This window comes from Petaurus breviceps, unplaced genomic scaffold, assembly GCF_028583685.1.
Source record: "Petaurus breviceps papuanus isolate PSGF00001 unplaced genomic scaffold, PetGlider_PUasm1.0 126, whole genome shotgun sequence".
Lineage (NCBI taxonomy): Eukaryota > Metazoa > Chordata > Mammalia > Diprotodontia > Petauridae > Petaurus > Petaurus breviceps.
The window spans coordinates 8,807,319-8,834,492 of NW_027185655.1; the positions used below are offsets into that span (position 1 = coordinate 8,807,319).

At 39.7% G+C, this 27,174-nt stretch overlaps 1 protein-coding gene across 6 annotated transcripts in view; it reads left to right on the forward strand.

Annotated features, from left to right (window-relative positions):
- The window catches only part of SEPTIN11 (septin 11), a 126,692-nt gene that overhangs the window by 5,284 nt on the left and 94,234 nt on the right, over window positions 1-27,174 (forward strand). The window lies entirely within an intron of this gene.

The following is a 27,174-nucleotide window of genomic DNA, read 5'->3' on the forward strand; positions in this document are numbered from 1 at the left end:
GTGTGTGTGTGTGTGTGTGTGTGTGTGTGTGTGTGTGTGTGTGTGTGTGACACGTTAGGCTCTTTGTAGCTTGTTTGGAATTTTCTTGGGAGAGATACTGGAGTGGTTTGCCATTTTTTCTCTAACTCATTTTACAGATGAGGAAACTGAGGCAAAGAGGGTTAAGTGACTTGCCCAGGGTCACACCACTAGTAAATATCTAAGGTAAAATTTAACTCAGGAAGGTTAGTCTTCTTGACTCCAGGCTTGGCGCTCTATGCACTATGGCGCCACCTAGCTGCCCAACTCTTGCTCCTGGGTTTCTGGTTTATTTTCATGTTGCCTTTTGCTTTGAGCCTGACCTTCGGTGACATTATTCTTTTTCTTGATTGTTTCAGAAGAGGACATTTTCAGCTTCAGATTAGAAATCTCTTCCATGGGTAGTCTCTGAACCAAAGTTTTTCTCTCACAAATACCCAGCAAACCCCCAGCTCCTACCTTTTCCAAAAGTATTATATGATTGTTTTCTCTTTGTTTCATTATTCAAAATCAACAGAAAATCCCTTCCTTCCAAGCAATACCCCCAGTAGGCTATTCAAGCCTGTCTGACAGGTACTGTCAGACAGTACTGGTACTGATTGGGGTAAATTCCTGAAACAATATTTGAACTGAGATGAAGTGTGAAAAAGTCAAAGGTATCCTTCCAAGAAGAGAACTGACAGAGGCCGAGGGTCACGTAATCCAATCTAGAGCATCTGAAGCCTGATCTGGATGGGAAGGCAAGTCCTTCCAACCAGAACTAACATTTGGTGCTGACATTAGTGAGCTTTTCGCTATCTATGTTAATGAAAGAACCTTGGCATTCAACACTCAAATCTAAGGGCTAGAGAGAGCATTTTGTGCAGCATGAATAGCTTATTGTCATGCTAAAAGTCCATGTAGCAGAGTTTATTAGACTGGCCTAGGTTGCAGGCCATTGTGTTGCCTAGTGTCTTTCCTGTGAGATCACTTTCCATTTTCTTGGTATGTATCTTGTTGCCATGTTCTCTTCTCCATTAGAATGTAGGCTTCCTGAGGACAGGGACTGTCTTTTTTGCCATTCTTTGTATCCTCATTGCCTAATACTTAAGAAATGCTTGTTGACTGACTGGTTAGAGAAGGCTATTTTCATTTGATTGAATGCTTGAAATTCCTCTAAACTTTGGAATTTCATGTGTTTTGAATACATTAAAGTTGTCTTTAAATACCTAAAACGCAGTTGTTTCTTCACTCTAACTTATGGTTTTCTTATGGAGTCATCAGATATAATATATAAATCACACTAATTGTCACTAGGATGGTGGCCTTCTGTTTTATATAATTGCAATGTCTACTTTTTTTTTCTCACTTTTTAATGTAGTGTCTGCTTTCATTTGCATACAGCTTCCCTACCTTTCCATATACATCAGACAATTATAAAAATAATTCGGATATAGTCCTTCACTTGGAAGATTCTTCTGCCCTATGAGCTCATCTTCCAATCGGTAATTTCCTTCCAGAAATATTGTTTTGAGAAAGGGCCCAAGACCAGCCTTGTTTCTGGGCTTTACTTCTGACAGACTAGATTTCTTCATGTTTCCCTCCAGCTCCATTTTTTGGTGTCATTTTTCCCCCAGTTTGCTCAGTTGTGTCCAACTCTTTGTAACCCCATTTAACATTTTCTTGGCAAAGATCCTGGAGTGGTTTGCCATTTCGTTCTCCAGCTCATTTTACAGATGAGAAAACTGAGACAAACAGGGTTTAATGACTTGCCCAGGGTCACATAGCTAGTAAGTATCTGACCTCAGATTTGAATTGAGGAAGATGAGTCTTCCTGACTCCAGGCCTGACATTCTATCCGCTATGGCAACATTAAAATGTAAACTCCCTGAGGGCAGGAACTGCCTTTTTTGTTGTATTCCCAGATAAACCACTGTATACACAGTAAATGCTTAATAAATACTTGTCGATTTTGCCCACAAAATACTTAGCATCTTTCAAAACCTACAATCTTAGGCTCATCAACATCTCCTGCACATGTATCTCCCAAGAAGAAATAGACAATGTAAGATCTAGGGAAAAAAAAAAAAACAACTTTACACTGTATGTGAAACAGACTGTTTAATGGTGACAACTTTTTTCCTTTATTTTTTTCTGATTTTTTTTTAGTGAGGTATTGACCATCGATATTTCCTCAGCTCATATTTGAACTGGCAGATTGGGTCTCTGTAAGGCAACTGACTACTACTAGTTCTATTAGGGAAACCCCAAAGAGTTAAGAGTTCTAATAGTTCAACTTGAGCCCCCATCGGCATGCTTCCCACTACTAACCAATGGATTAAACTTTCTTTGCTTTCACAAAAGAAATTTACTGAGAAGTTGCAGAAAGAAGAGTTGATACAAGACATTCCCCCTAAACTAGGGCATAGACTATCTCCCCACATGTAAGGTCCTTTGAACAAGTGGGATCAAATTTAAAAGTATAATGGTCAAGAATACATGTGGTAAATGGGTTATTCTTGACTAAGAGGTCCTTTTTTTCCTTTTGTGGAGTCTTTCCCTTAATTCATGTAGCTCTTTGTTGGGCTCCAAATGGCTGACTTTCTAGAGGCTACAACTCATACTGCTCTCTGTCATAAAGGGTCACAGTCCCTGAAGCTACCACTATCCTTGGGTGCCTGTTTTTTTTTCCAGATCTGTCCACAGGCACTTTGTCTGTTCCTGGAAGCTACTGCTATCTCCAATGGGACCTTTGGATCTATTGACCTCCCAACATTGTTGAAGCACTTCCCTCTTGTAATATTCATTCACCTAAAATCAGGAAAGAGAAAACACAAAAGAAATTAAGGTACTTTGTGCCCATGGATTCATGGCAGCCAGGTGAGATATAGGGTGGCTACCCTTCCCTGACCTGGCAACTTAAAACAGTTTTCCTTATTTAAATTTGCCTAGAAAAAGAACATGAAAGGTGAGCATGTTTATTTTTGGTATTAACCCTCAGTTCTACCTCAGTGCTTCCTGAGTCATAGACTTTTCTAGTTCTGCAGTCAATTAGAAGACTTTCTTCATTTCAAAGTATCAACTCCTGAGTTGATCATGGCTGGAAACTGGCTCCCCAAAGTTTTCGTGCGGTTGCTTGGATTGAAACCAGGAAAGAGATATCTACAAATGTCTTAAGAACTGAGCCCTCTTTAGCCAGTCCCTCCTCCCATTACATGTGTTGGGGCAGAAGCCAATATAATTGATAAGAAGATACCTCAGGCAGGATAGGAATCTTTTGACTATATCAAACTTTACTGTTTATGACTGTTAGACAAAAATTTCCCATGGGCAGATTTCAGCAGAGGAAAGACACATGTGGGAAAGGAAGGGAGGCAGACCCAAGAATGAAACTTCCCTCATTCTGGTTTTAAGGAAGCTTAATAACATGTTTCTTATTCACAATTGGAGTTTTAAGACCCAAGAAGAAATTCTGGTTTTGTTTCTTCAGAGTCTATTGAGCAGGTAGGTGTCTACGACAATTGAGGGCGTATCATTCACCTTTTCAGAGCACTTTTAGATGTTTTCTCTCTGTTTTCAAATTCTCCATTTAGTGGGTGGGGGAGGGAAGTTTGCTATGAATTCATTTTATAGATTTTAATTTAAATCTCAGCAATATTTTATTAAGAAATATGTTCAGGGTTAGGTGATGGGAACACAAAAATGAAAAAAGATATATTCCCTACCTTCATGGAGCCTGCAGTCTAATGGAGGCATGAACCATATTTAAAACAAACAAATAAGTACATAGGAAAGCTCAGAGAGGGATAAAAGATTTTGAAAGTAACACTTAGCTGGAGGCCAATAGCAGAAGAGTTCTTGGAGGCCATAGCACCTCATTTGGGACTTGAAAAAGTAGAGATGTGATTGCTATTAAGTGATCCATAAGGACTTTGTCACTTAATAGTGAAGCCAAAACTAGAACTCAAGTCCAAGGGTAGGGAGGGAATGTGGGGAGGGAAGGGGGACTGCAGAATCAATGGCATATTTTTTTTTAAGCAATCGGCGTTAAGTAACTTGCTTAAGGTTACACGGCCAGTTATTTCTGGGTGTGGTGCTAAGTATCTGAGCCCGGATTCGATCCCCAGGTCATCCTGACACTGGAGCCGGTGCTCTTACTCACTGAGCCACCTGGCCGCCCCATCAATGGCATATTTTTTAACCTAGAATCCCCAAGTTTCTCTGACTAGCCAACTTCCTTGAATAGCTGTTCCACCCCAGCTTCTCTGCATTAACTGCCTTAAACTGAGAGATCAAGTCAATTGAACAAAAATTCCTTTGGCATCTCCTTTGCCCTTGAAAATTTAATGTTTAATGGTGACAACTTTTTTCCTTTATTTTTTCTGATTTTTTTAGTCAGGTATTGACCGTCAATATTTCCTCAGCTCATATTTGAACTGGCAGATTGGGTCTTCATAAGGCAATTGACTACTACTAGTTCTATTAGGGAAACCCCAAAGAATTAAGAGTTCTAATAGTTCAACTTGAGCCCCCATCGGCATGCTTCCCACTATTTTTTTTCCACCCTTTTTAGGTGGAAAATTTACCAAAAAGTCCTAACAATGACCTTCATTGCTGACTTTGTCCCAGGCACCAGAGATAGATGCAAAGGTTGTGGATATTGAGAGGTGAATCTAGAAAGGGTGGTGGATGCTGCTACTGGTTACTTAGGGAGGAAAGTTCTGGTCCTAGGAATGGGGCCATGGGAAAGCGCTCCTCGCATGTCTCTGTGGACGTGGCAGTGTATTAGGGCTCTCCAGCTGCTGGAAAGAATTATTTCCCTTGGGAAGCCTCCAAGCCTGATCTTTCCCAGTATGTGTTATTTGCTTAAGCTAGATAGACCCACTCCTTTTTTCCCCTTTTGCTGCTCTGCCTTTGTTCCCAGGTTGGGCTTAAGACTAACTCTGTCCCAGATCAAATCTTTCTAGTCCTTCCCCACAAAGAAACTGAGAAGTCTGTGTTGTTGAATTTTTGCTTATGTTTCTCCTCTCCCACCTCTCCACACACACCTTCTTCTCTACCAATTCATAACCTGGCCAAATCAATTCTCATTTTCTCCATGAAATCCTTCACTGACAATCCAGCCCACAGTGAGATCTCCTTACTTGGAACTTATATGGTTCTTATTTCTTAGACCATTCATTTAACAATTAATCACAACTGGCCTGTCCACATCCACTTGTGTAACTTAAGCAAGGTCTAAAGATGGCATCTTCTTTGCATTTAAAAATTTGCTCTCACTTTGGAGTATGACTTCAGTGGAAATTTTATTAAAAAGTCACACCCCAAAGTGACTTTCATTGTACTTTTTGTGGGCCCTGCCCTGGGGCAACTGTGCATAGCCCATTAATGCAGATGTCCAGTAGAATTTTATGTTTATCTTATTTCTGTGCTAAGTTTTAACTCCCTTAAGAAAGGGACCACATCTTATACTGTAAATTCCGAGTGGACTATTTGCATAGTGAGTAGATGAATGACTGTCAGTAGGATTACACTTTGCTCATTGGTCCCTTTTTTGGAGGGCACTTTAACTCACTGGCTGATGAATGAGGCACATTATTTGGCACAATTCAGAAGTTATTTTTATGGTAATACTTTCAAAGACCTTGTCTATGCTGAGTCGTTTTACACCCTTTCTTGCCCCGGTCATGTAAATGGAGTGGGGAGGTGGTGACATTTTTTTGTCTAGTTTCCAAATATGATTTTCTGGCATTCAGACTTGAGAAACCCATTTAATTTATTATTGTTATGAACTTGATATGCAAAGAACAACAGAAAAAGAGTTACTATAAAAACTGCAGTTCTCATTCCAACCAGCTTAGTTTTTCATGACTTTTTAAAAGTATCTGTTAAATGCAGCATATTAGTTTGAAAATCTGTTCTGCTTATTTGTTTCTCACTAAATTTCTCTCTTTTTCTCTTTGTTTTCTTAGATGCTTTGTTGACCCTCATTTCTTTTACATCACTATCTCTCTCCACAAATTCTCTACTTTCCACCAAAACCCCTCCCTTATAAAAGATAGTATATGTAGGGCAGCTAGGTGGCACAGTGAGCAGAGAACCGGCCCTGGAGTCGGGAGGACCTGAGTTCAAATCCGGCCTCAGACACTTAACACAAAAACTAGCCATGTGACCTTGGGCAAGTCACTTAACTCCAACTGCCCTCCAAAAAGCAAAAAAAAAAAAAGACAGTATATATGTGTGTGTAAAATCTACATGTTAGCCATAATGAAAAACATATGTCTCATTCTCATCTCTCCATCTAGAGAAGGGTAGAATGTTTCATCATTGGAAGTAATTTTCTTGATCAGAGTTCTTAAGTTGACTTTAATGTTGATTTTTTTTTTTACAATGTTGTAGTCACAGTATGATTTATTCTCCTGGCTCGTCCTTTCACTATATTACTTCATACAAGTCTTCTCAGGTTTCTTTGAATCGGTCCTTTTCATCGTTACTTACAGCTCAATAATAAATATGTTTCAGTACCTTAATATACTATAATTTGTTAAGCCATTCCCTAATTGATGGATTCCCCTCCCTTTTAGTTTCCTATTCTTTAGTATAACACCAAAAAAAAAAGCTGCTGTGAATAGTTTGGTACATATTGGCCCTTTCTATCTTCTCTGTCTTTGGGGTATATGCCTAATAGTAGTATTACTGGGATACCTGAGATGTGCCCATTAGCGACTCTGGGGGCATAGTTCCAAATTTTTTCCAGAATGGTTGGGTCAAACCTCAGCTCTAACAACAGTGCTCTATTTGTGCTTGTTCTCCCTTATCCCCTCCAACAGTTGTAATTTTCCTTTTTTTTTTTTAAATCATCTCTGCCCGTTTAGAAAGTATAAGTGAAACTTCAGAGTTCTTTTAATTTGCATTTTTGTCATTTGGAATATTTTTCATACTTTTGATAATTTTCTTTTTTCCATATGATCGAAGGATTTCCTGTTCATATCCTTTGAAAATTGATCCGCTGAGAAATTGTGCCTATATATTTATATTCATTCCCTAGATAATATTTTGCCAGAGAACCTTGCTATAAAAATATTTTCCCAGTCAACAGTTTCCTTATTCATTTCAGCTATCTTGTTTTTGTTTGTGTAAAAGCTTTTCAATTTTTGTGTAACCAAAATAGCCTATTTATCTTCTGTGTTCCTTTCTATCCTTTGGGCAAGAACTCTTCTCCTTTCCAGGGTTGTGAAAGTTACCTTCTTCTCTGCTCCTATAATTTATTTATGACATCACTTTTATCTAATTCATGTATATCTACGTTTGGAACTTCTTGTGGTATGTAGCAGAAGACCTTGGTCTAAATTTCATTTTTGCCAGCTCGCTTTCCATGTTATCCAGCAGTTTTTGCCAACCAAACTGTGAGTCCTTCACCCAGTAGCTATATATTTGTGTTTATAAAACCCCCTGCTACTGTTGTCCTCTGCCTCTGAATCTTCCATTCCTTATCTGTTCTACTGATCTACTTCTCTATTTTTTAACCAGCTTCACATAGTTTTAATGATTGCTATTAGAGTTTAGGATGTGGTACAGCTAGGCCCCCTTCCTTCCTATTTCTTTTTATTTTTTCCCTTGCAATTCTTCATCCTTTGTTCCTCCAAATAAATTTTATTATTTATTTTAGCTCTTTAAATGAACCCTTTGGAAGTTTGGTATGGCTCTAAATAGCAAATTTGGGTAGTGTTGTCATTTTCATAATATTGGCATGGCCCAACTTAGGGCAATTAATATCACTCAAATTATTTAGGTTTGTCTTTTTTTCAATAACAGTTGTTTTATAGATGTATTTATATAGTTCCTGTGAGTTTCTGGGAAGGTTGACTCCTAATCATTTTATATATTCTGTGGTTATTTTAAATGGAATAGCTCTTTCTATTTCTTCCTGTTGGATTCTCTTGGTACTCTGTAAAAAGGTTGATGATTTCCATGGGCTCAGCTTAGGTCCTACTACTTTGCTGAAGTTTTTGTTTTGGTTAATTTTTCATTTGAATCTCCAGGATTCTCTTATGTAGACTATCCCATATGCAAATGCTGATCATTTTGTTTTCTCTTTGCCTGCATTTAGTCCTTCAATTTATTTTTCTTACTGCTCTAGCTAACAATCCTAGTACTATATAAAATAATAGTGATGATAAAGGAAATCTTTCTTTTACCCACGATCTTATTGGAAAAGCCTTTATTTAGGGTTTCTCCATTATGAATAATGCTGGCTCTTGATTTTATGTGGATAGGTAATAATTAACCATATTAAGGAAAGGTCTCTATTTCAATGCTTTTTAATATTTTTTTAAAAACAGAAATCGGTGTTGAATTTTGTCAAAAAACTTTATTTACTGATATAATCATATGATTTCATTTTGTCATTAATATAGCCTATTATGTTTATATTTTTCCTAATATCAAACTGACATACATTCTGTCACACTCATTTTTTAAAAATCTAGCTTTATTATTTACACTACTGCACCTTTTTCTTTTAATCACTGTGCTTTTGAAGATGAAGCTATTTTGTTTCTGAACTTGGTTCCTAATCTCCTAATCTTAGTATATTGGAGATTTCTATTTAAAATATAGAAGGGGAAGCCAATAAATATAGGGACCATTTTATCATAGTCATGAATACCTTTAATGTTTGTATTTCTACATGCTTTCTTTAGGTTTGGATTTGTGCTAGTCATAGTTTCTGCAATATAAAGGTAACCGTCTTTTTTCTGTATGGTTTTGAAAGTATTTGGAAGATAGGCTTCAAGTCATCTTAAATCTTGACTCTCATAATGAAATACTTCATATTTGAACAGTTGGAAGTAGAAAAAGCACAAGAAAGATTGTTTTATACACTGAAAATGACCTTGGGAACATAAACTGTCCCCTGTTGGATAATCACAGGATTCCAAAATTTGAGAGTTGTAAGTGACCCTTCACTCCAACCCATAATCAAAATGAATCTGTAAGCCACCCACCAGGTATACTGGAAGCCTGCCCCCTCTGGAGATAACCCATCACTTTTGGCATTACCAACCATGAGGGATTGGGACAGCCTTCAGATATGTGAAGATCCCTTTCTTTCTTTTTTTTTTTTTGAAGACCCCTTTCTTGTTCCTACATCTTTATCTCTAGTCTTCTTTCTACAGGTTAAGCATGCTCCATTCCTCATCTCCTCATGCGTCATGGAATAAGTCTTTTCCCAGTCTAATTGCCTTCCTCCACATAATCTTATTTAAACTATAGACTTCAGAACTGAGCATAGTATTCCATATGAGGTCTGATGAGGGAGAGTACATTGGAATTATCGGCTCCAACTTCCTGGAAGTCTTAACAAAACCCAAAATCATATTAGTGGTTTGGTTGTTTTTTTTTTTTTAACCTGCCACATTACACTGCTGGTTCATTAAGCCTGGAGTCCATTAAAATCCCCAGATAGTTTTTTGAAACAATACTGCCTTTCCATTCCTCTTTTGTCTTATTCTTAGGAAGTTGATTTTTTTTTACTATCCAACTGCAAGTCCTTACATTTATGTTTGTTGTATTTCTTCTTAGTACATTCAGCCCAATAATCTTAACCTGTCAAGGCCCTTTTGGATACTGTCATTCGCTATCTTATCGCTCCCCTTCTTTACATCATCTGTAAATTTGATGAGTATACCATTTATACCTCAAAGTCATTGATAAAAAAAAACCACATTAAATATCCCAGATCCAAGATCTCAGAGGGATTCCATTAGAAACCTCCTGCCATGTTGACATTGAACTATTAACAATTTGTTCTATGAGTCCAGCTCATGAGTGGATGAATTCTTAGTCCATCTGACTGTATTGTAGTGTCTAATTTTTACCTCTCCATCTTCTCTGTAAGAATAGCATGAGATACTTTCTCAGAAGTTTTCATAAAATCTAGGGTAACAGTCCTCAGCCATCCCTTGTCTATTCCCTTAATATTTCTGAATTGAGGTTGATTTGACATGACCTGTTTTAGACAGCAATTAGGGTTCTTTATAATCCTCATTTCCTTTCTAGATATATACTAGGCATTGCTTTCATGTCACCTTCTAGAATTTTCCTAGGACTCAACATCAAGCCCACTGGCCACAGGTAACAGAAAACCAAGACATTTGCCCTTCTCCAATCTTCTGTATTTTTCACATTTTCCCTGATTTTTCTTTGTTTGGGGGGAGGGCAGTTGGCATTAAGTGACTTGACCAAGGTCACATGGCCAGTAAGTGTTAAGTGTCTGAGGCTGGATTTGAACTCAGGTTCTCCTGACTCCAGGGCCAGTGCTCTATTCACTGCACCACCTAGCCGCCCCTTCCCTGATTTTTCAAACCCTGTTGACAATGGCTCAGCAGTCTCGCCTGTCAGTACATTCAGGATCTGGGGATGCCATGATTCCTCCAGGCCAGGTAACTGGAATTCATCAGGAGCAGTGAGATTCTCTCCTACCACCTCCTTGCCTATCTTGGATATCAGCTCCCTTTGTGTCTTGGGTTTTTTTATTGTTATCATTTCCAATGGAAAAGTTGTTCTTTGCAGAGAAAGCAACAGCTGAATAGGAAACAAAGCAACTCTGCTTTCTCTTTGCTGACCCTTCTCATCATCTCATCTTTCTCCCCAAACAAAGGCTTCATCACATTTTCCTTCCTCATTGGAATCATTTCCCTTTGTGTCTTCAGTAACTCATTCTTGAACATCTCCCATCCCACTTTGGGTTAACCTCCTTGGGAAGCATTTTGTTCCATGGGATCCTACCCATTTTTCCTTAGAAGCCTTTGAAATCTGCTTTCCCTAAGTCTTGGGGGGCATGCCCAGATTTCCTCTTCTCTATCACAAACTCTAGGATGAGGTGCTCCAGGGTCCCACCATTTCTACTCCAGCAACTAGTTCTTCCCTATTGATGAGATCAGAATATTCTCCGAATGTCATTATGAGAGTGATATATACCTTTATCCCTTGGAAACTGTCTTTTTGCCTAGCTTCACCTCAAGGTTACTGATCACCAAATTTACCTAGTAAATTCTTAATTATTCCCCTTAAATTTGGTCCTCAAGGGTACCTCTCTCTCATACCCACCTTCCTACATGGCATTGGCTTAGCTTTACTGTCATTATAAAATACAGATACATTAAAATCCCCAGATACTTTTTAAAACAATACTGTCTATCCATTCCTCTTTTGTCTTATTCTTATGAAGTTGAATGACTTTAGCCCTTTCTTAGGGCAGGCATTCAATTTTACAGTTTTAATTTAGCTTACTGGAATAATCTCAAGGGAGATGCAAAGATAAATAAGATATAATCCTTTCCCTCAGGGAATCTGTAAGAGAATCACATATACAAGTAACTAAGGCCTCCTATGAAGTAATTGAACAAGGTAAGAAGAGAAACAAAATGCTATCTGAGCTTCAGGTTGGGAGGGAAAGATCAAATATCACAGATCCATGTGGGAGGGAAATCAGCTTCATACAGGAAATAGAATGTAAACGGGATCTTGAAGGAGTGATAAGCTTTCCCCAACAGAGGGGGAGGTCAAGGATAGGACACTGGCCATCTGGGCAGGTGAAAGGAAGAAGGAAGAACAGGAAGGAGATGGCAGGAAAAGGGCAGGGAAAGGGGAGAATGGAGGGCAGCCTCCAATACTACCTTGGAGTTAGACCATTTAACAAGTTTGTCTAGGGCAGGGATGGGGAACCTGTGGCCTCAATGCCACATGTGACCCTCTAGGTCCTCAAGTGTGGCCCTTTGAATTCAAACGTCACAGAACAAGTCAGTCACCTTAATATGAGGATTTGTTCTGTAAAACTCAGATTCAGTCAAAAGGCCACACCCGAGGACCTAGAAAGCCACATGTGGCCTTGTGACCACAGGTTCCCCACCCTTGACGAGGGTGTCTCTTGGGCAGAATAGGACACTAGGTTCGGTGAGTGAGGTGGTATCACGCTGGAAATCTTTACCCCCTTAGTAGTTTAAATCCATTCCCCATCTTCTTAGTCACTTAAAACACCAAGAAAGGTTTATTCAGAATCCATGTTGCTTGCTGTTTTTCTGCATCTCCAGTGTACTTTTTTAGGGGGGAAGGTGTTAGTCTCGGTAGGCCTGCCGGGTCTACTCTTCAGCCATTGTTGAATGGACACCACTGACTGAATTTTTATTCTCAGCTGTGTCCAAAGGAAATGACAAAAATGCAAACAGAATGCTGTTTCCTACCCTGAAAGAGAGTGGGAGGGAGCCATTAATAAGGCACAAGCAGAAAAATGCAGGCTCCATTCCTCACCCTGCAACCAGAGCCTTTTGAGTTTTTCTTGGTCCTCAAATATATTTTTTGGACAGACTATTGCTGACTTGTCCATTGGAGTCACTTGACCCTTTCATTTGCCACAGGGGTGTCCTCATGGAAATTTTGAACTGCTGCATTTTTTTTTCACAAGGGTCCTATTTCAAAAGGCAAAAAGTTAGTGCATAGGATAAGATTTCTAAAACTATGAACACTGGTGGTATGCCCATTTGAGTGAATGGCTCTTTAAGAAGTAAGCTGCTGCTCCAAGATGGGATAGGAATTGTGTCAGGTTTATTTTGGGTATTGAACTCTGTTTGTGCATAATTTAAAGTTAATAAATATTAATATGATACATAGTTTAGTCTTTATTGAATGCCAACAGTACTGTAGATATTGAACTGACTTAGTCTTATAATTTTAGATCTGGAAGGGACCTTGGAAATCATTTATTCCAACTTAGTCATTTTTCAGATAATAAACTGGAGATCCAGAGAGATGCCTCAGGGTCACAAGACTGAGTGGAAGATCCAAGACTGGAGACCTTTTCTCATTTCTCCTATACAGGGTGGGGTCACCACTGGGATATTATGGCTGGTACTGGTGTTAAAATTTGCAGCTCAAGTTGTCCCTGAGAGTATCTATTTGGTGGGGGGGAGGGAGGGGAGGGGCACAGGGGGAAGACGGATTATTTGTTTGAGCAAAAAGTGTAAAAAGATCTGTTCATGAGCCTTCTCCAGGATTCCAGTTGTTTTTTTGGAACTGGTTCAGTGGACTCCTTGGCTCCAAAGTTTTTAAGGTAGTGTGGAACATTGGACAAGATGCCACTTTTTTGGAGACCCCAAGGGAGCCTTATGACCCTAGAAAGAGAAAGATTCATGAATTTGGACAGAATGACTTTAGAAAGTTTAGGTGCCATACAGTCAGAGATTAGCTAGTTTTCTTTTATATATATACTTTTAATGACATTACCTCAGCACCATTCCCACCCCACTCCCATGAATTTGGATATCTCTTCTTCCTTATAAATAACCTAGAAAATATACTCTTGGATTTGAAATCATTGAAGTTGGCTTTGAATCTTGACTTAGCCACTTAGCCACCTGGGGAATGTTGGGGAAATCTTTGGGTCTCATTTTCATCAATTATAAAATAAGACTCTTGGACTAGATTGACTCTTAAAGTCCCTGCTAGCTATAAATCTGTGATTTTTAAAAATCTTTCCCTGACTTTTAATCTTTACTTCAGGAACCGAGCCTTCTGAGCAGGTCTGATAACATCCACACCCAACAATGTCCAATATCTTTCTCAACAATTCACAAATTGAGCTTCTTAGAATTCCTCCCTCCTCTACCACGTATGTTCCCTCCAACTTAACTCTTTAAACCATTAGTTCCCCCCATTCACTCAGTCTTTCTTACAAAAACCTTGCTGTTTTCTTTGACTTTTTATTCTCTCTTGGCTGCTTACAGCCAATATTTCAACAGGCATTTTCTCCTCTCCCCACCCCCACCCCCAAGAGGCCCTAACTCTAACCTGAGCCCACGCCCTTTTAGGAAGGATCCTACTTCTGTTGAAAGAACAATGGATTTGAAGTCAGAGCACTGAATTAATTGGGTAACCTTTGGAAGTCACTGGAATGGGCTTCACTTTCCTCTTCTGTACCATAAAGAGGTTAGAGATCATGGCTGCAGCTCTGGACCTCCTGACTGGAGGGCAGAGTAGAGGAAGGCAGGCACCCAGGCCACTCCCACCCAGCTAGACTCCTTTGGAATTCTTCATCTTGCCAGTGCTGGGCACACTGCCTGGCACACAGTAGGAGCTTGCTAAACGCTTATTTATCAACTAACTTGACTAGAGATGGCCCCATGACTACCATGGTCCCTGAGCCTGCTTGGCTTCCTCAGTGCAGAGATCTGCTGTCGCCAGTTTCTAATACTCTTCCCTTCCAGCAGCTGCCACTGTAACAGCACACTCTTCCTGCCACCTGTTATCGCTTTCCATTTTTACTCCCTGCTACCACATACTCAGACCACAAGGGTACGTGTTTTAGAGATTAGGTGTAATGGAGAAAAGAATAGACGAATTCAGAAAAACAGTGCACCAAGGTCAGATAATTTGAAGTGTATAGGAAGGAAAACTGTGTGATACCTAAACTTTCTTTTTTAAAAAAACCTATTTTCCCCAATGACATGTAAAAACGATTTCTAACATTCATTTCTTAAAACTTTTGAGTTTCACATTCTCTCCCTCCCTTCCCCCTTCCTTGAGAAGGCAAGCAATTTGACATAGTACTTAAACTTTCCATAGAAACTCTGCTACACTTGGCCCATTTGCCTAGGTATGGCTAGCTGATTTCCTTGGACTCTCCAGAGGAGAGTGACACTTTTTGTCCTAGAGCACTTTTGGGAAGGCTGGTTCCTTTTTGCCATCCCTAGCCTGGTATAGGGGTGGTTAGAATGGGTGACTCAGTGATAGATAAAGGTAGGCATAGATAGATCAGAGTCTAGGACCTTAGGGCTCCTGTTACTTCCCTAGCCCAGATTCTCAATTGTGCTGGAGGTCTGGTCAGGCCTGTTTCTGCTTCTCTCCTAAGTAGGTCAGAGATCCTTTCTGAAGAGCCTACCTTCTATAGTTCTGCTTTCCACCTGGATTGGGCCATTTCTCAGGACATCAACTTGGCTACCAAGTTCACTGGGACTGGGGCCATCATGGTTGGGGTGGATGACTCAGGAGCAGATATCAAAGTGACATTTAACCACTTCATCTTAGACTAGGCCAGGGTCCTGTCCTCCAAACAGCATTTGCATCCTCTGCCATCCTTGGCTTCATGTGATCCAAAGTCTTTTCCAAAGGCTTTTCTCTTTGATGGTAACCTTCCTCACTCATCTTCTTCCCATGTGAAATTTCTGGAAAGGCCCTTATCTCTGTCCCCTTGACCATTTGTTTTTGAAAAATCTCTTTTCATCTATCCATGAACAATCAAATTTTTGATTGTTCATGGATAGCACCCTCCAGACCAGGGATTCTTAACCTTTTTTTTGTGTCATGGACTTCTTGGAAAGTCTGGTGAAACCTATGGTCCCCTCAGAATGATATTTTTAAATGCATGAAATGAAATACATAGGGTCATAAAGGAAACCAATTATACTGAAGTACAGTTATCAAACTATTTTTAAAAAAATTCACAGACCTCCATACCCAAAATCTATCCATGGACCCCAGGTTGACTTGTAGTTTCATGGATATATTTGATAAAGTAGTGCTGAGATCATTGAGTGGGGTCCACACAATTTGAGGTTATCCCAACAGGGTTGTTGTTATACATTTCAAATTTAATTGGTGATAATTTTTCCACTTTCCTCTGGTATACTGTAAGGCATGTTAATTCTGATGAGTCAATAAAGATTTATTAATCTCCTACTATGTACCAGGCTAGGTTCTGGGTATATGAATACTAAGAAACAATCTCTCCTCACAAAGAATTTACATGCTGGAGGGGGAGACAACAAGCATTAAATCAGGAGACCCTTACCCAGCATCTTCAGCATTTGGGGACAATGCTTTTATGAGTACAATAGCATCATAGCAAATGAAATGCAGACACTCTTAGCTCAGCTGTTCTGTGCCTGAAAAAGACCTTATGCTTTGGAACAGCAGCTGAAATAAAAAGTCCTATCAATCCTGACAAATGGAATTTGAGAGTTATAATGGTGCTTATTTGTTTTAGCATATATGAGGAGAAATTTCCAGTGGGGCTTAATCTCATTTATAATTTCTATTACACTCTTTGGTAAATATAGATTGTTAGGGACATACACAGTTATACTATCTAGGAAACCTTTTTATGGAAGGGGGAGCTCTAAAAGAGCTCATTGAAACATTATCTTTATATTTTAACCTGGTCTACCATCTCAAGGGCAGCTAGGTGGTACAGTGGATAGAGTGCTGGGCTTGGAATCAGGAAGACTCATCTTTCCGAGTGCAAATCTGGCCTCAGACACTTACTAGCTGTGTGACCCTGGCCAAGTCTCTTACCCCTGTTTGCCTCAGTTTCCTCATCATAAAATGAGCTGGAGAAGGAAATGGCAAACCACTCCATTGTCTTTGCCAAGAAAACCCCAAATGGGGTCGTGAAGAGTTGGACACAGCTGAAAAACATCTGCACAGCTATCACCTCAAAGCTTATCCTTTTGTTGTCTTCACTGGAGATGGAAAGTAGATGACTGTATTGCTACTCATATCTTCATAAAGCAAGATTTTCAGAATTTAAGTGAATTACCCTCCCTCCACACAATGCCTGAGTTTATATAGCCCCTTAAAGTTTGCAAAGTACTTTGTTAATTATCTCAGTTGAGTCATATCTTATTGCTATCTAACATTAGAATTGAGGAACCTTATGTGAAGTTAATATTCCCCCAGATCACTGGGTTGTCCCTTCCCAGGAGGCAGTAGTGGGAAAATAGAAGATTTCGGGGAGCAAACATGGATCAGAACGCAAAAGAGCACCCTCGGATTCTGTCCCGATTTAGTTCTCAAATAACCTTGGAGAGACAGCGAGGTTCTTAGCCATATAACCTCTCATGGAAGGCATAAGAAATGCCTGCCCTCTTTGTGTCTGCTTTGAAGAGCTTTGATATTCAATCACATTGAAATTTAGCAGGGTTCTTCATATTCTCCGATTCATGGTTGAAAGATTAGAGCACATCTCAGGTAAGTGAAATATCAGCATAATCTCTGTGTGAATGAGTGCTTGCAAGTGCTAGTTAAGAGAATCATAATAAACCAACCAGAGCTGCTCACTCTACAAGGGACTGTCATTGACCTAGGTTTCTTTTGTTTGGTTGGGGGAAGGGCACTTAAAATTACCTGCTTTATAGAAATGTTTAAAGACACATGGGAGATGGTTTTAAGAATGAAAGTTAAAGGTACTTTTTTAATCATTTAGCTTGCTAATTTATCCAGGTAACTCACCAAGAGAGGATTGGAGAGGACAGTGAAAGAATCACAATATGAAAACATATTTATGAATTGTGATCTGTACCATTGGAGAGTAATTAACATTAATGACATCACTGATGGTTTGTTGGTTAGAACTGTAGCTTTTTCTTTTAGACCACAGAGTCATAAAATCATGGGCCATTAGAGCTGGAAGAGCCCTAAGAGACTGACTAGTTCAACTGCCACATTTTACAGATGAGGAAACTGAGGCCCAAAGAGGGGTTCTTTGCTTCTTGGTTGTAGAGATTAACTGAGGAGAATTTCTAAGTCTCTTGGACTAGGAAAGGGGTTCATGATTTGACTTGTAATAGGTTACAAAATAGGATAGATTACTTTCAGGCAGTATAGCATTTAGATTGGACCCTATGTAGTTTGAATGAATTCACTCAGTTTTCCTTCATTTGAATAAAGTATTAATATAGAGCTTTTGCAGAATATTTCAGAATATTTTTCATTACTGTGAATACATTCCATATAAATTAAGGCAGTTTGAGTGGAAAATGTATATAGGAGAGACAGGAATGCAAAGGAATGAAGTGCAAAGGTTGACAGCTCTATTCGTCTCCCTTCAGGGCTTCTTTCTTTGATGCTTATTAAAGCTTCATATTAATTTGCACAACCCAGACTCTAGCTGCCAATGTTGTACATAGGGTTGAAAGGAATTTACTGGTCCCGATTTAAGCAGAAAGGAAGATTAAAGGTATGCCTGTTGGGGGTAGGTGAGGGAGATTTATTTGACAGGCACCTGAAGGGTCCTTTGGTGTGCCAGGCAGGCATTGTAGGACTGACTTATGAAGTAGCTCAAAATGTGTTGATCAGCCCCAAGCATGTCGTCCTAGGACAAACTCAGAAAAATTGTTGGGGTCTGACTGGAGACTGTTAATATCTCTTCCTGCAGATGGTGAAGTTATTTATAATTTTGGAAGAATAGAAGTTAATGTGGTGTAGCCTAATGTTCTTTTCTAATTCTTAGTAAATTATGCTGCAAGAAAATGGCAGTGATTTGAATAAAAACTTTAGCTAAAAGAAGGAACGTGATTTCTGTGGCATGGAAAGCAAATTTATTGCCTTAAAGAATAAAAGTCCAAGGTACTTTTTTAATCATTTAGTTTGCTAATTTATCCAGGTAACTCACCAAGCTCCTCAGGGAGACCTCAGTGATTTAGTACTCCCACTTTGGACCCTTCTGCCTCCGTCTTTCATACCCCTTGCCATCAATTCTGATGCACACCTGTCAGATCAATAATTGATTGCTTTGCTCATATTGGATGGAGTCAGGAAGACCTGAGTTCAATCCAGCCTCAGAAATATGCTAGCTGGTGATTCTGGATAAGTAGCTGAACCTCTCTCTGCCTCAATTTCCTCATCTATAAGATGAGGGTAATTATAGTAGGAGCCTTACAAGATTGCTGTGAGGATCAAAGGAGATTATATATGTAAAGAGCTTTGAACCTTCAAGGGCTGCATAACTATTTGCTTTTATTATTATTATCCACTCTCAGTCACTCACCCATGCAATTTGGGGCACTCTGCTTCTTGAGGTCTAACCCTGTTTTCTCAGCTTCCCCCATCTTTCTTCACTTCATCTGGCCTTGGCCTTTCTCAGCCACATACAAAAGGCTTCACCTTTCTTCCCCTTGTGAGACCTGGGAAAATAGCAGCAGCAGCTTGCAGACCCTAACCCAAGAGTCATAGATTGAGAGCTGGAGGGAAACATAAAGGCTATCTAGTCCAACCTCCTCCTTTTACAGATGAGTAAACTGAGGCCCAGGGTCACACATCACATACAAGGTCACACAGCTTAGTATCTGAAACTGGGTTTGGACTGAGGCCTTCCTGACTCTGACTGTCCACTGAAGCATTTAGCTGCCTTTCTGCACCATACTGATTCTGAATTTGGAAATCTGGTAGAGAACTTCAAGTTATTTACACAGGTTAAGCAATAAATCAAAAAAGAACCTTTATTCTGGACCCATGTCCACATGTGACACATATCTGATTTAAAAAAAAAAAAGGATTTCTGGTTGCTGCTCTGCTTTTCTTCTGCTTCATTCTTAGAATAGAATCCTGGGTAATTAGTGGCTGAAACCCTCCAGTCCCTCTTGTTTCTTTTCTGCAATCCACTTTACTTCTCTTTTGTGGTGAGTTCTCCTCCAATAATCCTTTGCCTGGAACTTTTATTTCTAAATTAATGCCATACCAGTCCAGTAATGTGAGTGATTTAAATACATGTTGTTTTTTTCTTTAACTTTTTCTTCTCCTTTCACTTTATAGGATAGTTTGGTCCCAGACTATTAGGTGAATGTGTGTCCGTCAGGGAAAAACTTAGTACTTGGATCATTGATGTGAGATCACTGGTAACTGTTCCATGCCTTCCTATTCCTCGTGATTCTTCTCTGTGCTTTCCCATAGATCTGCCCAGGGAGAGCTGTTTAGCTTTGCTGTTGGTCTTTTAATATCTTATGAGGACTAATTAATGCATTGCCTTCCATCAATCCACATCTTGTTATGCAGGTACCGACTAATGTCTCTCATGCCATTTCTCATGCTCGTCCTTGATGACACTCTACTTTCACAATCTGTTTGTGCCAGCCATTACCTCTTCCCATTACCCTTTGGGTTACATGTCATGTTGATTCTTTTGAAACAGCAATATCTCTTGATTCATAACCATGTGACAGTATTGGCAGAATATTGGTGTTAATGAACTTTTGTGATAGTAAGCAGTTTGGAATTGTTGAAAGAATCTTACAGTTTTCCAAATATAATCCAGCCTCATATACTCCTTCTGTGTGATTCTGTGCCAAGCTCCTTGTCCATCTGCTCTGTCATTCCAGGATATGCACATATGAATGGATTTAAATTACTGGGCTCTCCTCTCACCCATATGTCACAGTCTGGGGAATAGGCTTTTGAGATGGTCAAACCAAGCTCTGGACTTTATCCATGGACTTTGCTATGAATATGCCAAAGAAGTTTGTAAGGCTGTCTGTGAATAGAAGGATTTGAAAAAGGTCAGCCTCCAAAGGAGATACTTTTTTCTTGCCATTTTGGAGAGGAAATGTGCCTTTGTATCCCCAGTAAATGGCATAGCATATCACCTAATACAGAGTAGGCATTTTAAATGCTTATCATGGATGCCTTGGCATTGGAGAGCATGTCCAGCAAAATCATGACAAGTCAACAAGCATTTATTACACACTTAGGATGTGCCAGGCATTGTGCTAATCAAAAAGAAAGATAGACATCTACCCTTACAAAGCTAATGAAGGGAAAACAATACAAAAAAGGAAGGGAGGGAGGCTGCCCACTATGGACACCGTCTGAAAGAAGTGACAAAATTTGGTACAAAATGTCTTAGAATCTTGGGGTTTTTCCAATGGAAAAACCAATCATCTAATTTAGTTATTTCATTTTGCAAATGAAGTTTAGAATTGAAGACTTGACTTCCATAGCCTGTCCCTTAGATGTTCTTCAATGCCCTCTTCTTCATTTTTGTCTTTCAAAGCCTTTTTTTCAAGAAAGGATCCTTTGAGTCCCTATTTATGCCTCAGTTTGGATTGTTGTTATGTTGCCTTGCCAAGGGGTATTTTACAGAGGCCAGGCTGAACCACATGTTGTTACAGAATCAGGACCTAGTTCTAAGTCCCAATCCTGCTGTTTTACAACCTTTTTGCCCTAAAACCTAAACTTAACAGATGTTAATTTCTCCATTAAAGGAGGGAGTTGGAAATAAGATCCCTCCCAATTCTAAATGTATGATTCTAAGAGTGACATGTAATTGTGGAGTAAGGATTTTGTCTCATTTGATTTTTTTTTTTAGAGGGGGGAACGAGGAGGGGTTGGGAAGAAGAGAAAGATCTTTCAAGGGCCTCTGAAATATCACTTCTTACGTATCCACTAAGGTTGGCCAGGGTTTCTAAGTTGATTTTAGGCATCCCTCAGAGATTTAGGCTCACTAGAGAGCATTTCAAACCAGCACCTTTGGAACTGGGACCAAAAAACATGCCCCATAAGAATGAGGGAGAGAGATGTCGTCTGAATCTGTGATCTTTTCTTTGGAGTTAGATTGCTTTTTGTTTGTTTGTTTACTCAGATGGCTTAGATTGTATCCACCACTTCACTAGTGAATTTGGATTGTCATAATTCTAATGGAAAGATAAATTTTATTTCTACCCTCAGAAATCCGTATAGCTCCCCTCTTTTGGAATAAAATATGGAGGATTTTCTTAGCACAGTACTCAGCACTTTGAGGACCCTAACAAAAATTGGATTGGGTTGAACTTTTAGGGTTTTAGGACTAGAAGGAATTTTGCCTAGTAGGCCTTTTCCTCATTATGTCTAGAACAGAACAGCTCTGCCTACATGAGGTTTCCTCTTTCTTTTTTATACTTTCCTTTCTTCTTCCTTCTCTTTCTTGAAATCTGGTTTTGGCATCATATCGTGTTCTTTGCAGAATACCTACTTACTGGACTGGATTTCATAGAAGAGCTTCTGTCTGCCACTTGATCTGTTATGCCTTTGATGCCATAATCAAGGAATGACTCACTTTATTGTGCTTCACATTATGATGTTTTGGGGGGTTGTTTTTTTTACAAATTGAAGGTTTGTGGCAATCTAGCGCTGAGCAAGTCTCTTGGCTCCATTTTTCCAACAGCATGTGCTCACGTTATGTTTCTGTGCCACATTTTGGTAATTCTCACAATATTTCAAACCCTTTCATTATTATTATGTCTGTTACAGTGATTTGTGGTCCATAATCTTTGATGTTAATATTGTAATTGTTGTGGGACACCATGAACCTCACCTGTATAAGATGGTGAACTTAATAAGTGTTGTGTGTGTTCTGACCACTCCACTGACTAGCTGTTCCCCCATCTCTCTCCCTCTCCTTGGACTTCCCTATTCTCTGAAACAACAATATTGAAATTAGGCCAATTAATAACCCTACAACGGCCTTTAAATGTTCAAGTGGAAGGAAGAGTCAGTGGATTCAGCAGAATTCATTGTCTTATTTTAAGAAATTGTCACAGCCACCCCAATCATTAGTCACCACCACCCTGATCATTGAGAGCCATTAATATTAAGACGACTACCCATGGGCAACAGAGATTGCAACTCAGTGAAAGCTCAGATGATTGCTAGCATTTTTTTTAAACAATAAAATATATTTTTTTAAAGCAATTGGGGTTAAGTAACTTGTTCCAGGTTACACAGCCAGTTATTTTGTGTGGGTGCTAAGTATCTGAGGCCGGAACCAGTCCCGGGTCCTCCTGACTCCGGGGCTGGCACTCTTACTCACTGCGCCACCTGGCCACCCTGATAAAATATTTTTTAATTAAGGTATATACATTAGTCTATTTTTTAGGCATTCTTTTTCTCAATTAATAGACTATAGTATAGTAAGAATTAATTTTATATGTACTTGGAAACCAAAAAATTCATGTGACCCACTTTATTGCAATATTTGCTTTATTGTGATGGTCTGGAACTGAACTTTCAATATCTTCAAGATATTCCTGTAATGATCAACATTTATATAGTACTTTGTATATACACTGTCCCATTTGCTCCAGGGCCATGTGATGTAAAAGATGTACAAATTATTATTCCCATTTTATAGATGGGGAACTAAGAAATTAAATGATTTGTTCAGAGTCCTATACCTTGACATAGTTTGGAATCTTCTGACTTCACTATGTTTAACCTGGTGTAATGGAAATGCAAATTTAAAGATCTTCCCTGCCCCTAGGCTAAAGTGCACCTGGAGCCTGGGGTGGGAGGCTTGTTTTTCAGTAGATACTTCTTGATTGGCCAGTGGGTCCAGAAGGTTGTTACATTCTCTGAGCCAGGAGAAGGCTATATAAGCCTTGATGTGTAGCTTTGTTTTGGGGGCTCACTTTGAGAAGTGTTCCGTGATTTGATCTGTATTCTGGGAAGCCGTTGTCCAGGGCCCCCCCGGCTTTGAAAAACCCAGATGTGGAAACCCAGATGTTGACTGGGTATGGATGTAATGGTTGGACAGTTTGGAAATCTGTCTACTTGATCTGTTTCTGTCTTGATAATTCTGCCTGTATACTTTGAAGTTCGGGGTGCTGACCTTTTCTCCTGAACAAGGTAAACGATATATGTCTGACTGATTAAAGTAAGCTTGATAACCCATTTTGAGTTGCTTTCCTTTAACAAAGCAGATCCAAGAACCTGTGGTGGCAGCAAACCCTGAGGACGCCGGGGTGCTTGCTGCTACACCTGGTTCTACTGGAGTATATTTTGTGATGAGCTGATGCAGGCAGGTACCCATGTAAAACCTAAATTGATTTTATGAAGTAGGTGATGAAAAAAGAAACCCAGAAAAAAAGTATATTTTGACCTTTGTTCTACTCCGAACAAGAAGGTCTGTTTTCTTTGTTTTCTGCTTCTTTTAGGCAGCAGCAGGAAACATTTATCCATCTCCTCTTTGCCTGAGAGCACAAAAGAGGAATATCTCTATGAATCCCTTCAATCAATTTACAAATCAGGTTTTCCCAGTTGCAAATAAAAAGATAAATAATGAATGTTACATGGTGGCCGACATTAGTTATAAGGTGACTGGTGCTTCTGGAGGTCAGGGGAGCTTAGGGAAAGCCCATCTGAGACCAGGAGTAAAATCAGAAGGCAGATAGTAGAGGAGAAAAACTTCATGGGTGCTGAACACTCTGCCTTTTGTTTTTTATGTGATATAGCTGTCGTGATAATAGACAATTAGCATTCATATAGCACTGGAAAGTTTGCATGATGATCTACATGTTGCCCCATTTAATCTTCATAGCAACCTTGTGATATAAGTGTGGTTATTATCCCCATTTTACAGATAAGGAAACTGAGGTAGAGAGTTTTACTTGCCAAAGGTTACACAACTAGTGAGTATCTTGAGGAAAAATTAGAACCCAAATCTTCATGACTCCAAGACCAACTGTCTACTATGCCTCTTGGTCAACTTAACAAGCATTTATTCAGGAGTTATTCTGTGTCAGGCACTGTCCTAAGCATTGAGGATACAAAGACAGGCAAACACAGTGTCTGCCCTCAGGGAGTTTGCATTCTACTGGTAAAGCCAACATATTAAACAATTGGATGGATATGAGATATGTACAGAGTAGACAGAAATCTAAGAGAAAAAGGCCTCCTGCTTTAGGGGAGGATTTGAGATGAGGCTTGAAGGAAGGTTGGGGAGGAGGTGAGGGAGTTGGGCATTTCTAGTGCTGGGGATGATCATTGTAAAGACAGGAAAGAGTGAGCTACAAGTTGGCCAACATTGCTGGAATGTTGACTCCATAGAGGAAAATAAAGTGTTAGGAGACTGTAAAGATGAGAAAAGGCCAGGTTAACAAGAGCTTCAAATGTCAGACAAAGGAGTTTCAGTTTGATCCTATAGGTAATAAGGAACCAGTGCAGATTACTGGGTAGTAAATTATTGAGTGTAGTAGATTACTGAGTAGGAGATAAATCAGGAAAATTTCAGAAAATCAGCATAGTAGCTGATACAGTGGAGTAGAGAGAGATCTGAGGCTGGAAGACCAGTTTTAAGGCTATTATAATAGTCCTAATGAGAGATGAGTATGGCCTGAAAGAGGTTGTTCTCCATGAGAGTGGAGAAGAGTAGACATATATTAGAGATGTTGTAAAGGTGTGATTTGGCAACAGATTGGATATTGGGGGTGAATGAGAGTGAGAAGTCAATGATGACACCAAGGTTGCCAAGCTCTGTGATTGGGAGGATAGTGATGTCCTCATCACAGACAGCCAACTTAAGATGTCCAAAAGGCAGTTGATCAACGGGACCAGAGCTCAGGGAATAGAATAGGACTGGCTGGATAGATCTGTAAGTCATCTGCAGGAAGAGGTCATTGGAGCAATGGGAGCTAAGAAGGGCACTAAGTGAAATAGCATGGATGGCTTTGTCGGTGTGGCTCTAGGTGCCAACACCCTCTTAGTTCAGATTCAGTGTCAGGACAAAATGAAACACTTGCGCGTTACTGAACATTTAACAAAGGAGGTTTACTTTGCCCTTTACTTTACAGCAAGAATATGTAACAAAGATATGGTGGCACTTAGCTTCTGTAGACATACCTTTGGTTCCTTCTGAAAATGTGTTTGCCTGGTTAGTCTTGTCATTAGGGGATGGCAACTTTCCTGGTCTTAGGCACCCCTTCCCCCCAGGTCTGACAGGTCCAGACTTTTCATGCCTGGGACTTTTTATGCCTCTCAGCTGGGGAAAGTGGGGCTGAAGGAAGAGAAGAGGCTCCAGGACAGAGCCTTGGGAGACACCTGGAGTTAGTGGGCATGGTATAGCCGAGAATCCAGCAAAGGGTTAGACTGAGGCAGGAGAACAAGGAGAGAGCGATATAATGAAAACTGAAGGTCAAAAGGAAGGTCAAGAAGGATGAGGACTGAGAAGAAGCCATTCAATTGGGCTATGAAGGGATCACCTAGGACCTCGGAGAGCGCATTTTGATGTCAGAAGCGGAAGGCAGAGGTTTCAGCAGAGGAAGAGAAGGGGAAGTGGAGGCATTTCATCTAAGCAGCTTTAGCTGAGGGAAAGACAGATAGGATAGCCAGTCAGATGGGAGCATCCACAAATAAGATTTTTGTTGCCTAAGCCTGTGCTGTTCCCTTTTTTTCTGCTCCTGTTTGCTTTGTTGGGTAAGAGGAAGGTATGGCTTCATTTTCTCTAGTTAAAGGGAGGCATGGTCTCTAGGGGAACAGAACTGAACTCCCATCAATTTCCAAAGTCCTGTATTGGTAACCTTACTTCAGCCTGTTGGTAACTTCTTTGTTTATTGTTATGGTTATTCTTACTGTTACCATTTCTTTCTCTAAAAAAAAATTGTTAGATGTTTGGTAATTTCCAAATGACTCATTTTGTCTCAAAACTGAATCTGATCTAAGAGGGTGTTGGCCCTAGAGCCAGGCCTACAAAACCCTCCATGCCATTTCACTGAGTGCCCTCATTAGCTCCCGTTGCTCTGATCATCATCTCCCTGCAAGGCACACTTTTATTGATTTTTTTTTTTGTTTTCATATCATGTATGAATATATCCCTCTTCACTCCTATACCTTTCAAAGAATCCTTTGTAACAAAAACTTTATAAGAAAGGGAAAAAAATCAGCAATGTTTCCCCACTATGTGCTGCTCACCTCCCCAGAGGAATGGGTGGAGGTGTCTTCTCATCCAGACTTTGGGGTTGTGCTTGTTCCTTGGAATTTTGCAGCATGCACTTTCTATTGCTTTGTGGTGGTTCTTTCCATAGGTACCATATACATTGTTTTCTTGGTTCTGCTTACTTCACTCTGTATCAGTTCATGTCTATCCTTCCTATGCTTTTTGGTATTCACTGTATTCATTATTGCTTCTCACAGCATAGTAATTCCATTATGTTCATACATCATAATTGGTTTAGCCATTCCCTTATCTATGGACATCTATTTTGTTTCCAGTTTTTTGCTACCACAAAAAGAAGTATGAAAAATATTTTGGTGTATGTGGGAAGTTTCTTTTTATCAGTGAGACAGGGTCATTATAATAATTATGGTGTTCATATTTTTCTTTCCATTGTATATTTTTTCCTTCACCCTGTGTCATTTTATGGCATCCCAAATTCATGTTCCTCAAAATCATGTTCCTCATTTCGTATAGCATAATAAGGAATGGAGAATATTAGTCAGCTGTAGAAGAAAAATGCCAGTTACATATTTCGTCTCCTATCCCTCTGCCCCTCCCATGCCTAGCTTTTTCAACTGTCTCCGAGAGAGAGAGATGTGGAGCTGGCAGTTAGGAAGGGTGTGTGTGTGTGTGTGTGTGTGTGTGTGTGTGTGTGTGTGTGTGTG